The sequence below is a fragment of the Sesamum indicum genome, linkage group LG6 (assembly GCF_026168435.1).
Source record: "Sesamum indicum cultivar Baizhima isolate 11 linkage group LG6, ASM2616843v1, whole genome shotgun sequence".
In the NCBI taxonomy this organism is placed as follows: domain Eukaryota; kingdom Viridiplantae; phylum Streptophyta; class Magnoliopsida; order Lamiales; family Pedaliaceae; genus Sesamum; species Sesamum indicum.
The window spans coordinates 25863048-25875931 of NC_142662.1; the positions used below are offsets into that span (position 1 = coordinate 25863048).

The following is a 12884-nucleotide window of genomic DNA, read 5'->3' on the forward strand; positions in this document are numbered from 1 at the left end:
TTTCTCTCTCTCTCTGGAGGGGAGTTTACAGTTCGATCTATAGAAAAAATTATTTTCTCTCCATCTTAAAATTATATATATCTCTCTCTCTCTCTTCTCTTTTTATTTTATATTTTTTTAATGTATTGATGAACATTAATTTGTGTATGAGAGTTACATGCATATTCAAATAATAAAGTCACGATTCTGAAAATTGTTGAAAGTTGAGTGTTTGTCAAAAAGCTAAGCATCAACTAAAAATTGTCAGAGATGTTGTTGTTAAAGGTTCAACCAAATTTATAAATTTGATGATGTCATAATTCACAATAATAGTTTATTTTAAGACCAAAATTAGTTAAATATTATGTTTATGTCTTGACCTACCTCTTGGTATATCTACTATGAAAAATTCAAAAGAGTTACCTTACAGTCAACACACATAAATATTTATTTTATTAATCATTTAACATTGTATAATTTTGTAAATTAAAAAAATTTATGAGTTAACCTCCCCTACATTACTCATAAAGAATAAATTAAAAAAAAAACTTGGAACATGGATTACAAATCATTCTCACCCTTTTAATTTTATCTTTTATTCTTATGTCTACTTCATCGAGTAACAATTAGGACTCAATTCTTGCAGGAGCGAGCAGGATCGAGCAACGATGGATCCTCCCAAAGAAAAAAACGAGATCTAATTGCATCTAGGATTGTGGAGTCTAAAGCAATTTTACTCAGACTTTTAAGATGCGAGGAGCAGTCTGAATATATTTTAGAAATGCTGGAGGTAGGTTTAATTTATATTTGTGAAGTCATACTTTATTTATATCCACCATAAAGAAATCCTGAAAGAAGCAATTCTAATAAAAAGCCAAAAGAACTTGCACTTACATTGCACATTTTTAATTTGAATGTGGAAAAGCAAAAGATTTCATCTTCTACATTTTTGCTACACAAAAAAGATTACTATGACTCATATGTACATTCTTCTTTTCTTGCATCAAAGATTGCAACTGGGAAGACTACATATTATGTTTTATTGCCCTATGAGAGTCTGAATAGAAGAAAAATGGAGGCAAAAGAAATCCACCTTGGTCAGAGGGTGGTGTTCCCAGTCACTGAAGAAATCTATCCCAATATAGAAAGCAAGTACCCACTGTCCATGAAAGAGCGCCTGGAAGGGAGATGGACTATCGAAGTTAGAGAGCGTACAGGAACCACCAAGACCGAAAAGGTACATTAACTAGATATAACTTCATGCGTTTCTTAATTAAGTAGATACTAAAGGTTTACGTAGATAGGTAAGATACGTTAGTTAAACTTGCACCTATCTCTTAACTAGGTATTTTTTAGTAAAATAGCTACATAAGATACGCTATATATTAATACAACTATGTGTCTCTTAGTAAGTAAATATAGAAGATACATTAATTAATATACTTCCATGCGTATCTTAATTAAGTAGATATATAATATACGTTAATCAATATAACTACCCGTATTCCTTAATTATATAGATATAGAAAAAAATACATTAATTAATATATATACTTTCACGTGTATCTTAATTAAGTAGATATAGAATATACATTAATCAATATAACTACCCGTATTCCTTAATTATATAGATATAGAAAATACATTAATTAATATAACTACAAGCATATGTTAGTTAAGTAGACACATTATAAAAGATGCATTGAAATCAACATGATAATATTTCATAGACTTGTGCATGGTTATAATAATCACCGTTTGCTTTCATATAACAAGTTATATATTTCGACGTACAATTATTATCATTTATGATCTTATCTTTGCAACACTTCATCATATAATGCATCATTCATGATATGAAAATTTAGAGAGAAATTTATTTATTTTCGAAAAGCAATTCGCGAAACTATAAAATACTTACACAATATCCAGAAGTTGAATGCCGTAAATATTGTGTTTTTAAAATATTATCTATTTGATTTAGATGTATACTTTTCCCATGAGCATCTATCTACTCATTAGAAGAGTTGTAATTATTTATGTTCCAAGAAACAAAATTTACTTGCACTAATTTTCTAACCAAAATTTCTTCTTCTTAGTTTTATTTTCATGAAAAGGTCAACAAAACCATCCGATCCATGAATGACGTTGCAACATTCATCATGTATCGTGTGATTTACTAAACTCCGGTGAGCACTTGGTCTCATGGATAATCAGACTTTCCAAAAAATTCTTCTAAAAATTTTAATTTACAACTTACCATCACTGAATTTTGATGTGCAGGTTTGAGAAGGAAGATGCACTCTGATGATGACCATGCCATGCAGCCTGCTTCCTTGCAATTCCATGTTTGAAAACTAGCAGTGTACTATGCTTGTTATTATTTCTCAATGCAATGCACCAGCCAAGAAAACTTTCAGTGTTGTATGTATCGTGTATGATATATTTAGACTATAAGTACTATTACATAAAAGTAAGGCGTGTGCATAACCCGTGCAAATGAAGAGTACTAACACTTGCACTTATAATTGATAGCTTATAAATACGCATGTTGGTGCATATCTAAACAATGATTTCTGTTCATATTTGACTTGATAAGGGGTGTTAAAATGCAAGAGTATTGAATGATAATTTGCATGAGTGTGTTAATACGATATTTTGGTTTATATTATCTAAGAACAAGTTTAATTAATAATTTAGTATGTTTTACTAATTTTGTAGTAAATCAATATTTAATATAATGCACATGAATTTTATTGTTACAATTTCAATATCTATTACATCAAAATGCAATAATTATTCATTATATATTAGAACTATTAGTCAATATCTCCTAAATTTAATACGTTTTAATAATCTTTTTGTAAATAAATATTTTAATATAATTTATGTGAATGTGTTGATGTTAGTCAAAAACTATAAGTAGTGGTATGAAACTTTGGTTACTTCTCCTTAAACGATTATACCAAATGATTTTTCATGGCTTCCAATTTTCTTTCATTGTATTGCTTCTTTTTGCTAATTTTGTGAAAATTTTCTTCCTAGTTCTTATTTAGATTTTTTAATAATATATTTCAAATAATACAATAGTTCATATTTTTTTAAATTCAAATATTCTTAAAAAAAAAATTAATTCGGCTCGAGCTCGGCACGTGTGAATTGAGCTCGAGCTCTAGCCAATTTTTTTCTGGCTCGTCGAGGTCGGTTCGGTTACAGCCCTAGTTTTTGGTAGTGTCGAAAAATATATATATATAAAAGAAACTCGTATTTATTTTACTACAAATTTCTTTACTTTTAACTCATGTTAGATCAAATTAATAAAGATTATTATGCAAAAAAGCGTTAAGGAGGTATTTTTGAAGTCCCGGACTTCTTGTTGCCTAAACAAATAAACTTAACGAGCTCGTATGTTTTATAAACCAATATTGTGAAGCATATATAAATCTTACAATTAAAAACATATGCATACAATTCCTCCAAATTTAGGTATTTTCTTTGTTGTTATTTTAATACTCTTACCTCATGAAAATTAAGATATTTCTCAATTTCATTGAATTTTCTATTCTTTCCGTTCAATATAAATTTCATATTTCTAAAAGAAGTACAATCTTTAGACCAGAAAAAAAATAAAGAGAATGCCGAAGTTCTATAAACAAAGTGTTCTAATTTACATAAAGAAAAGCCTCGAAAATCCATGAGGCTCATACTCGGAAGACAATCCGAGACAAGTTCTTCCTTATGAAGCAAGTTCGAGACAGGTTTGTCAGGCGAAACTCTTTTCTTGATATCAACGTCACTGGAGTTGTATGATTTGCCACTTCCATTACATCAGTCGATGATCGATATTAACTTAAGCCATGCTTTCGAAGGCAATTTAATGTCAGCCTGAAGAAAACAAAAGACGAGAGACATTAACAGTAATGTATACCACACTTATAATAATCTATGATCTATCCATACTCGTTTATTAAGATTCAAGGCTCTAGGGTCTATTTCGTTTTTCAATTCTATGCTTACCAAAATAACATCGTCACACTAAGGACGATGCCAGAAACTAAAGGTTGAAATAGGAATTTAAACACTCAACTAAAACTGTTTCACATTGATTGCTTAAAAAAATGCATTTTTGACATCATCCAGAACCAAAGTTGTGTATCCGTCTCTTCCTCATTGTCATTTTCTAACGAAAAAGAGACCTTTGTCCCTATCCATTCCCTCTCTACCAATTTTTTCCCATATTTAAAATTCAAGAAATGACAAACCATTGTATTCAAGAAATTTTATTGCAGTGTTCACAGAGGAGACTACGTTTATCCACAGGTTCCTTGTGTTGCATGAATTGTCGAGGTCCTGTATTAGAGGCAGAATACCTTTGCTCATATGCTTTCATGGCAGATCCTTCCCCTATATCAGAGTATTCTGAGTTCACCATCCTTTGTCTCTCAATGCGTAGCACCATGTAATATGCTTTGTTGACGAGGGGAAGAGGTTCTAGAACCAAAGTCTGACTACGAATGTTATCGTAGGAGTCATTCAAACCCATCAAAAACTATATTAGTTGGTTCGCATCGTTTTGTTCCGCCTTGGTTTTGTTGCATCCGCAAATGCAAATGCCACATGAACACATAGCTGGTGGCAAAAAGCATAATAATTCATCCTAGAGTTGTTTCAATTTAGTGTAGTAACCAGTTACGCTCATATTACCTTGCAGATAGAACTAATTTTGTGTTGCAGCTTGTATAGCAGAGTTCCGTCACACTCACCGTACCTTGCTTCAAGCTCCAACCAAAGATTTCTAGAAGAACTTTCATACAGGTATGCGTTTACCAAGTCTTTGGAGATGGTGTTGATCTATGTCCATACCATACAGTCTGTAATCCTCCACTATCTGTGTTGAGGAGTCCTAATCGCAGGCTGTAGTCCTGTGCCGTCGATAAATGGCAACTTATCCTTGCTTTCTTAAGCTATCCTTATATACCTACTCCAGGATAGCCAATTGCTCCCACTGAATAGAGCAGAAACCATTACCATGTGATGACCCAGTTCAAATTGCTATGGAAGGAAAGACAGGCGTATCAGTTGATGAGCTCGCCATTCTCGTCAAATGTAAGGTTAAGATGAGTGAAATTGATCGTTCAAAGCACTTCGTATGCAAAGACCATCAAGATGATTGCTCTGATACCATGATAAAATTAGGCATAAGCCCAATGGGTATTGGGTTACAGAGCAAGAAATGTAGAGGACTGAAGTTGTGTTTTCATTCATTCAACGAGAACTGGTACAATTTCAGTTTAAATACAGATACAACGGCGGTGAAGAAGAATCTGTGTAACTAACTAAAACAAAAATAACAACTCTGATTCCAAATCAGTTGCCACCTAAGCCACTAATGCCAACTAATGAAAGTGTAAAGCACAACTAATAAAAATGTAACGAAGGAGAAACACGACTTCTTCGCTGCAGAACCAGAGTAGCAAAAACAGAGTTAACAGAAGAAGATGTTGCAGTATGTGAAGGAGATGGAGCTTGAGCTGAATTCAACAGGTTCTACCAATCTCTTCCTCATATGTGGAGTGATGGGATACACATTTGGAACTTCTTACATTCATGGGTCTGCAGAGCAAACGCTTTTCTTGTAGTATATTCTTTTGACTGCAACCCATAAATATGGACATGATTGGGTTAAATAGATTATTGCAGAGATCATAAAAAGACAGGACAGAGGCTGGTGAATGAGAGGTCCAATGGGAAGATCCATGTTTTAAGTGTATTCAAGGTTATTATTAGTTGTTTGCCGTGTTTATGCATGTAAATGAAATGCTTAAATTAATTGCTTTGGACTACAAATTGTCTAATATTTCTCTATTCAACTATGAATTCTAGGGATTGTTTTATTTGGTTCCGTACTTGCTTAATAAGTTGAGCTATGCCATAATAATTACATGAACCCTCATTGATGTGGTGAACTCAGCCACAACGAGATCAACTACACTTTGATGGTGCAACACTATCTCTTACTTGTTTCTTGCAATTACTACGTACTTGGATCCAGCGCAATGAGTTATTTGATATGCTTGATAAATAATGCTCTCTTTCCACTACTCCTATTTTAGTCATATAGACATATTTCTAATACTTTGTAAGTGGTGTTGCGTCACATTAAAAATTGAAGGAATATAAAATAAAAGGAACTTGATCACAAAGGCTTTTTCCACTGAAGACCAAAAGTACTACAAACAAAGTATTCTATATTTACAATAGGTCAGATTTGTTCTAAAGTAATAGATGTCGATGTCCGGCAAGGCTCTTGTGTGCGTCATGAAAGCTAGTGTGTTATTGTGAAGCAAGTTGACGACTGTATCATTCGGCTAACACTTGTCGGGATCAGCTTCACTAGCATTACCCTGCACATAATCAACAATATCAGTATCATTTAAAGTATGTAAAGAGCAAAATGCATAATGTATCTATCTATACCCATCTATTATGATTGATGGCTCTAGAGTTTGTATTTGGTTTCTCAATTATGTGCTTGCCAAAATAACTTCATCTCGTTAAAAACTGTGCGGGGAAATTCTAGAATTGAAGTAGGAGATTCAAACACTCAATTGTTTCACATTGACCGCTAAATAGAATGTGCTTTTTGACACTATCTAGAACAACATGATAACCTAATGCATCTATCTCTTCCTCTCTACCATTTTTCTAACCAAAGACGCAACCTTTGTCCCTATCTAGTTATTCTCCACCGATTTTTTTTTCCATATTTTAAAATTCAAGAAAGGGTGAAACCATTGTATTTTTTCTTTGTATACTTCAAATCCAAAATGTACGTGATTTCTATGAAACCTTCACATTCTCAACATTCTAACTTGGAAGTAATAGGATTATGAACTTTGAGGTCAGTTTAATTGTGAAGAATGCAAGGTAGTTCGGAGTTGACGCCTAAAAGGGAGATAATCCTCCACTGTTTTTGTTAATTTATTCCCAAATTATTCATTATGTTAGGTTTTATCCAATTTGCTTTTTCAAAACCTTTGTATTGTCATACATTTAAAACTTTTGTACAAATTGTACAGAAACACCATATTTGTCCATGTCAACGTCCAAACTTTGCAGGTGTATCATAGTAAAATTTATTAAAAATCACTACTACGCAACCACAAATTAGTTTATTTTTGAACTTCAGAAATAAAATATCAATACACTACAAGATAAAGCGGTTGTCTAGATGCCAATCTCATTATTTATTTTTATATTACTTGTACACCTATCATTTTAAAAAATCTGTTACCACATCTCGGCGAGTAGCAATATAGGTAATGCATGTAGTTCTTTAAGTATTATCAATACAATTATTTATCACAACAACAAAGTTAATTATACACTTTTTTGGAATTCTAAAGAAAAAAAATTTCATTTGTTCAAAAGTAATAAGTCGAATGCACTTCAAACTTCAAAGTGTTTCCAAGAATAAAAAAACTGCTTTAAATGACAATAAAGATCAATTAATGACTTTCTTTGAAAATAAAAACATGTGACTTTTTTAGGTATTTATCCACAAACAAGTAAATGAAATACATCTATATACTTATTAAAATTGCACAAAATATTCAAAGTTTGTAAATTTATCTTAAAGAAATTAGTGCATTTTGATATTGATTTTGAAAACATGAGTTGATAACACAAAGCACTTGACAAAGAGAAAACAAATCTTAGTAAAAGAATAAAAAAGAAAATAATTTTTTTAGAAATATACTATGGATGATTATTCAATAAAACTAAAAAAAAATCCCATATCTAGTATTAATTTGTTCATTAAAAAATATTTATCAAATGTTTGAGATTACGTATATTTACAAAATTCACGAAATCTTCTTAAAAAATTTTAATTGGCATCTAGACAACCCGCTCTACGCTTTAGCAAAGTATTTTATTTTTCAAAGTCCACAAAATAAAATAACTCATAGTTGGATAATATAGATTTTCGATATTTTTCTATGATACACCTGCAAACATAAGATGTTAAACATGAACCAACATGATTTCTGTAAATTCATACAATAATTTTAAATGTATAACAACAAAAAGTTTCAAAATAAGCTCATGAAGAAAACCCAACACGACGAATTAATCAAGAATAAATTTACAAAAAAAGGGGAGATTCGCTCTCCAATTTAGGTCTCAACTCTATACTTGCACCATTCACATTTCAACAACCTCAAACATTCCCAATCCTATTCTTTACGAGTCAAAATGATGGTCACGTGAGTTTTTCAAAGAAATCAGCGCACAAAATTTGAATTTGAAGTTTACAAAGTATAAATTTAATGGTTTCAGCCTCCTTGATTTCAAAATATGGGAGAAAAGTCGGCAAGGAAGAACTAATAAGGACATTGGTTTCTTTTCGGTTAGAAATTTGACGAGAGGAATATGAAGATACACAAGTTAACATTAGGTTCTAAAATATCATCAAAAAGCATACTTTTAGCTGCCAAAATGCGTCCCAATTGAGTGTTAAAATCCTACTCAACCCTTTTGATTCCCACACAATTTTTAGCAATATAAAGTTTTTCGGTAACACAGAATTTGCAAAACCAAATCCAAAGCCTTCAACCTTTAATAAACGAGTACACATAACCTATAATACTATTAATATGCTTCACTTGTAGAATCAAATATATGCATGCTACATGTGTTAGGCCACCATTTTTAATTGCAGAATACATACTTTTGGAATTTTCTAATGATGACTCGTCATATCTATCTGATGCTCTTTGGGACTTGAAACATGCTAGACAATTCACAATTTTAATGGCACTAGCAAAACATAGACAATGATAATACTGCTAACAATAAGCTTGCAAATAAAATAATTGCTAATAAATAATATGACATCTCTATTCAATAAAATAATTGCTAACAATAAACATGCTAATAAGGCAGAACTACGAATAAACCAAGACATAGAAGATAACAACATAAATACATGTGGCATTCTCCAATTCAAAGGCATAATATGCAACAGAAATTGACTGGTAACAAAGATAATAGTAGTTAAGACAAAGTAGTAACTTACTGCTCCTAAAGTAGTAGACTCCCAGTTGCCGATCAAAGCCAAAATTTTTTCAAACCAAAGTGCTAGCGAAGGAAGGATCACTAGCAGCTAAATTGCAGAAAATTTCCGAAAACATCACTAACCTCTCACACAGACTTACCAATTCAAGGCTAATAGTCTGATGGCTTGGAGTCTCAAGTTTGGTTTCCACTATCAACCACCAAATGGAATCCACTGTGAAAACATGCAAATGTGATAAGTTCCATTACAAGAAGGGAAAGACCCAAACCCAAAAAAACAAAAGAAAGACTAGATAAGCATATGGCTAAGCAAGAGGATAGAAGAATAAAATCAAAAAACATCTCACGATATTCTTGTGTTCAATATAGTGAAGATTTTTAAAATTTCAATGCATGCATAAATCTCAAATGTTTACTTTTAACAAATAAAATTATTATTTCGTATTTAAAGAGTGGAGATATACAGTGTAAACAAGGGAAACACGGGATATGCTCATGTCAAACATACGTCAACAGAAATTTTCACGAAAGAACTTACAGCTGCTAGAATATTGTACAAACATCATCATTTTCTCAAAATCCTTTCAAGAGCCCATGAAAAATAGTCTCAACACTTCAAATCATAACAGCCAAATGGGGAAAAGAAACAACAAAAAAAATTAAAAAGACAAAGAATAACATTGCACTGAAGACGCATGAAAATTTGTAGAAGGAATTTCGATCAGTAATAGAACACATATAGAACCTTGAGCCCTTTTCTTTGTTTTCTTAGTATCTCAAAGTTTGAACATCTAAAATTTAAAAATGAATTAAGAAAAGGAAGAAAAGGGATGGGGAGAGTTCATACATATACCTTGAAACATAACCTAGGTGAGCAGGAGCCAAATCGTTAGTGAAGACCAGTTGACGAGCCTTGTTCAAGGTTTCTGTCTCCCTCTCTGAGAAAATATAATGAAGAAATAAAAAATTTCAGCAAGAATCCAAAGGAAAAAAAAAAGAAAATACAGTAGCCCAGAAACATTTTCCTTACATGAATGAGAACAGGGATTGACAAGACAATGCTCCACTGTACATGGAAAACTCATTGGCGAAAAACCGAAGGGGAGTATTTTACAACTCTACTTTTATTTATTGAGGGTTAATAAGAAAGATGCAGTGATGGAAATTGTCTTGATTTTATAATGTGTAGAAAAACGTAGAACATTGAAATGAGGGCAATGAAAAGAGGTTGCCTTGACGGCGGCGGTTCATGTGTCCCCCAAGGGCTTGAGACTTGCAGAACTTGAGGGAACAAAACCTGCACTCGTAGACCTTCCCGGCCTCATCTTTTCAATCCTTAGCGCCGCTTTTCTTTTTCCTGTAGCCTCCTGCAAATATGCCAATTAAATCAACTTTGATGAGACTAATCTTATACCTAAATTCCAACCTTATTCACCCCAATCAAGATTTTTCTTCCTGTGTTATCATACTTACTACAGGGGTTTCCTTTTCATACTACAAAATCCCATGAAAAGCCCGAAACTTTTTTCAAGAAAGGTAGAGAGAATCTGAATTAAGATTTTGGGGGGAATTTGTTGATTAATTGAAGATTTGAGCAAGAGAGTTATCAGTTTTATTGCACAAGCAAAATATCTTCGCAGAAGAAACAAAAATTGATATCAAAAGTTTCTGAGAAGCACAAAAACACAAGGATCAAATAGTAGGAAAAGCAAAGGCATTACTAACTACTCCTAAGACCCAGAGTCGCCAATCAAGGTGAAGATATCACTACACGGCTTTCCATTAGCTTCGGACACTTGTCCTATTCTAGATTGCGTAAAACCATCAACACGACCTCACACACGGAAACAAAATAATTGGCATCACATTCACACAGGTAAAATGCGGAACTAGTAAGTAACGTTTTTGAAGCATAATATGCATGCATTTATATTGTTGCCAAGACTCACTGTCTTTCCTATCCCAATGGTAGGAAGATCAACCAACAGCCCAAGATGACAAACCAATACAAAGCCTACAGACTTTCCAATGATTTCAGTAAGGACAAATAGTGGCATAACAATGAAATCCATACAAAGGGAGCTGCAGTAACCAAGTATATTCAGGAAAAACATAGTAACCATGACCATCCGGAGGCGTGATAACCGATATTTTCAAACCATAAAATCATTCCATACCTATAATACAATAAATTCACAAAGAGACTACACCCACAAAACTGATAGAAAATAGAGTTTCTAGAAACTCCAAATTTGTCAAGACGAATCAAAAGCAAGCCAAACAAGAGAGTTAAAGATTTCGCAATGTGACTCTCCAATTCAAAGTAAGAATCTGCTGAAGTTACAGAAAGCTTGATATCGCAAAAGAATGACACCAGAAATTAAATCTCACATAAAACGATCCCAAAACATGTAGTTTTACTTGAAAATTTCATCACATGTGACAAGGAAAAACAGGGCAAGCGTATGGAAATAAAACCTCTAATTGTGGGAAATGGAGGATCAACCACAATGGCCACAACACATTATTCTTGTAAATAGAGCAAGCATTCATAAATTTCAAAATTATACCAATGATTTTTAGCAATTGCAGAAGAAAAAATGAAAAAGAAAATTAAATAAAATAAAGGGAAGGAAAAAAAAACTGGTTATTTCACCAAGAAGCATGGAACACAAGAATTCACAAGAAGAGCAATCAATTGTACCATATCAAGAATCAGAATAAAAAAACTGAAAACAAGAAAAAAGGGAGTTCATGAACATGAGGAATTCGAACCTTAATAATGGAGGAATCTTGATGCACGACTTCAAGAGTAGAAATGTCCAAAACCACAAGGGTTGCCCAAGCAATTGACGATTCATTTCTTGAGAAACTCAAGTCAACCCACCCACATGCTTGAGGATTTCACCGGTGGAATCTTGATTTTTTTTCTATCCCCTCAGATTTGGTCCTTCATTGGGGGGAACTTCATCATCTGTTATCAGCCGTATGAATCTTGGATCCTGAAAGGATATTAGAACCATTAGTAAAATTTCTGTTGATACAAGAAAGCAAGAAACTACAAATGGAAAAAGAGGAATTGCGAAACTTTTACTCAATCCATTCGTTCAGAAATTGGGAGAGATGTTGTTAGTCCCGGAAGTGGAAGCATGAAATTAGAAGAAAAGGAAAGAAGAGAAGAAAGAGGCGAGACAGTTCTTCTGCCGTGTTGTGAGAGTGATTCTCAGATTCTGGCTTATATTTATCGTCAGAATAATTTGCAAAAAATAATAAAATGCCGTTTGCCATAACGGTAAAATAATTTACTAAAACGAAATAAACAAGAAAAAGAAGAAACCAATTCATTAAAACTCTCTCTCTCTCTCTCTCTCTCTCTCTCTTCTTTTCTTTCTTTTTTTTTTTAATATATTAGTGAGGTGCATTAGTTAATATACCTACATGCATCTCTTAATTAAGTAGATAGACAAAGTACATTAGTTAATATACTGCACGTATCTCTTAGTTAAGTCGATACAGAACGATATGTTAGTTAATACAACTACGTGTCTATATTAGTTAATATAATTGTACGTGTCTCTTAACTATGTGTATCCTAATTAAGTAGATAAAGAATATATGTTGGTCGATATAACAGCTCGTGTCTCTTAACTATGTGTCTATTAGTTAGCTTCATATAGAAGATATGTTAGTTGAGTATAACGACACATATTTTTTATTTAAGTAGATACAAAAAATATATTAATTTATGCAGCTTCATGGGTATGTTAGTTAAGTTGACACATATTATAAAAGATATACTGAAATCAAACTGACACTATTTCGTAGAC

At 32.5% G+C, this 12884-nt stretch overlaps 1 long non-coding RNA gene across 5 annotated transcripts; it reads right to left on the bottom strand.

Annotated features, from left to right (window-relative positions):
• Positions 1 to 6171: 6171 nt before the first annotated feature.
• On the bottom strand, positions 6172 to 12310 carry LOC110012138 (uncharacterized). Of its 5 annotated transcripts, none has more exons than XR_016065835.1 (6): positions 12152 to 12310; positions 11833 to 12059; positions 10290 to 10424; positions 9911 to 9995; positions 9198 to 9271; positions 6172 to 6383 (listed from the first exon to the last, which is right to left on the bottom strand). It is a non-coding gene; the product is annotated as an uncharacterized LOC110012138 (long non-coding RNA). The 5 variants fall into 5 exon arrangements; XR_016065832.1 differs by having other exon boundaries at positions 9059 to 9271; XR_016065831.1 differs by having other exon boundaries at positions 6172 to 9271.
• Positions 12311 to 12884: the final 574 nt, after the last annotated feature.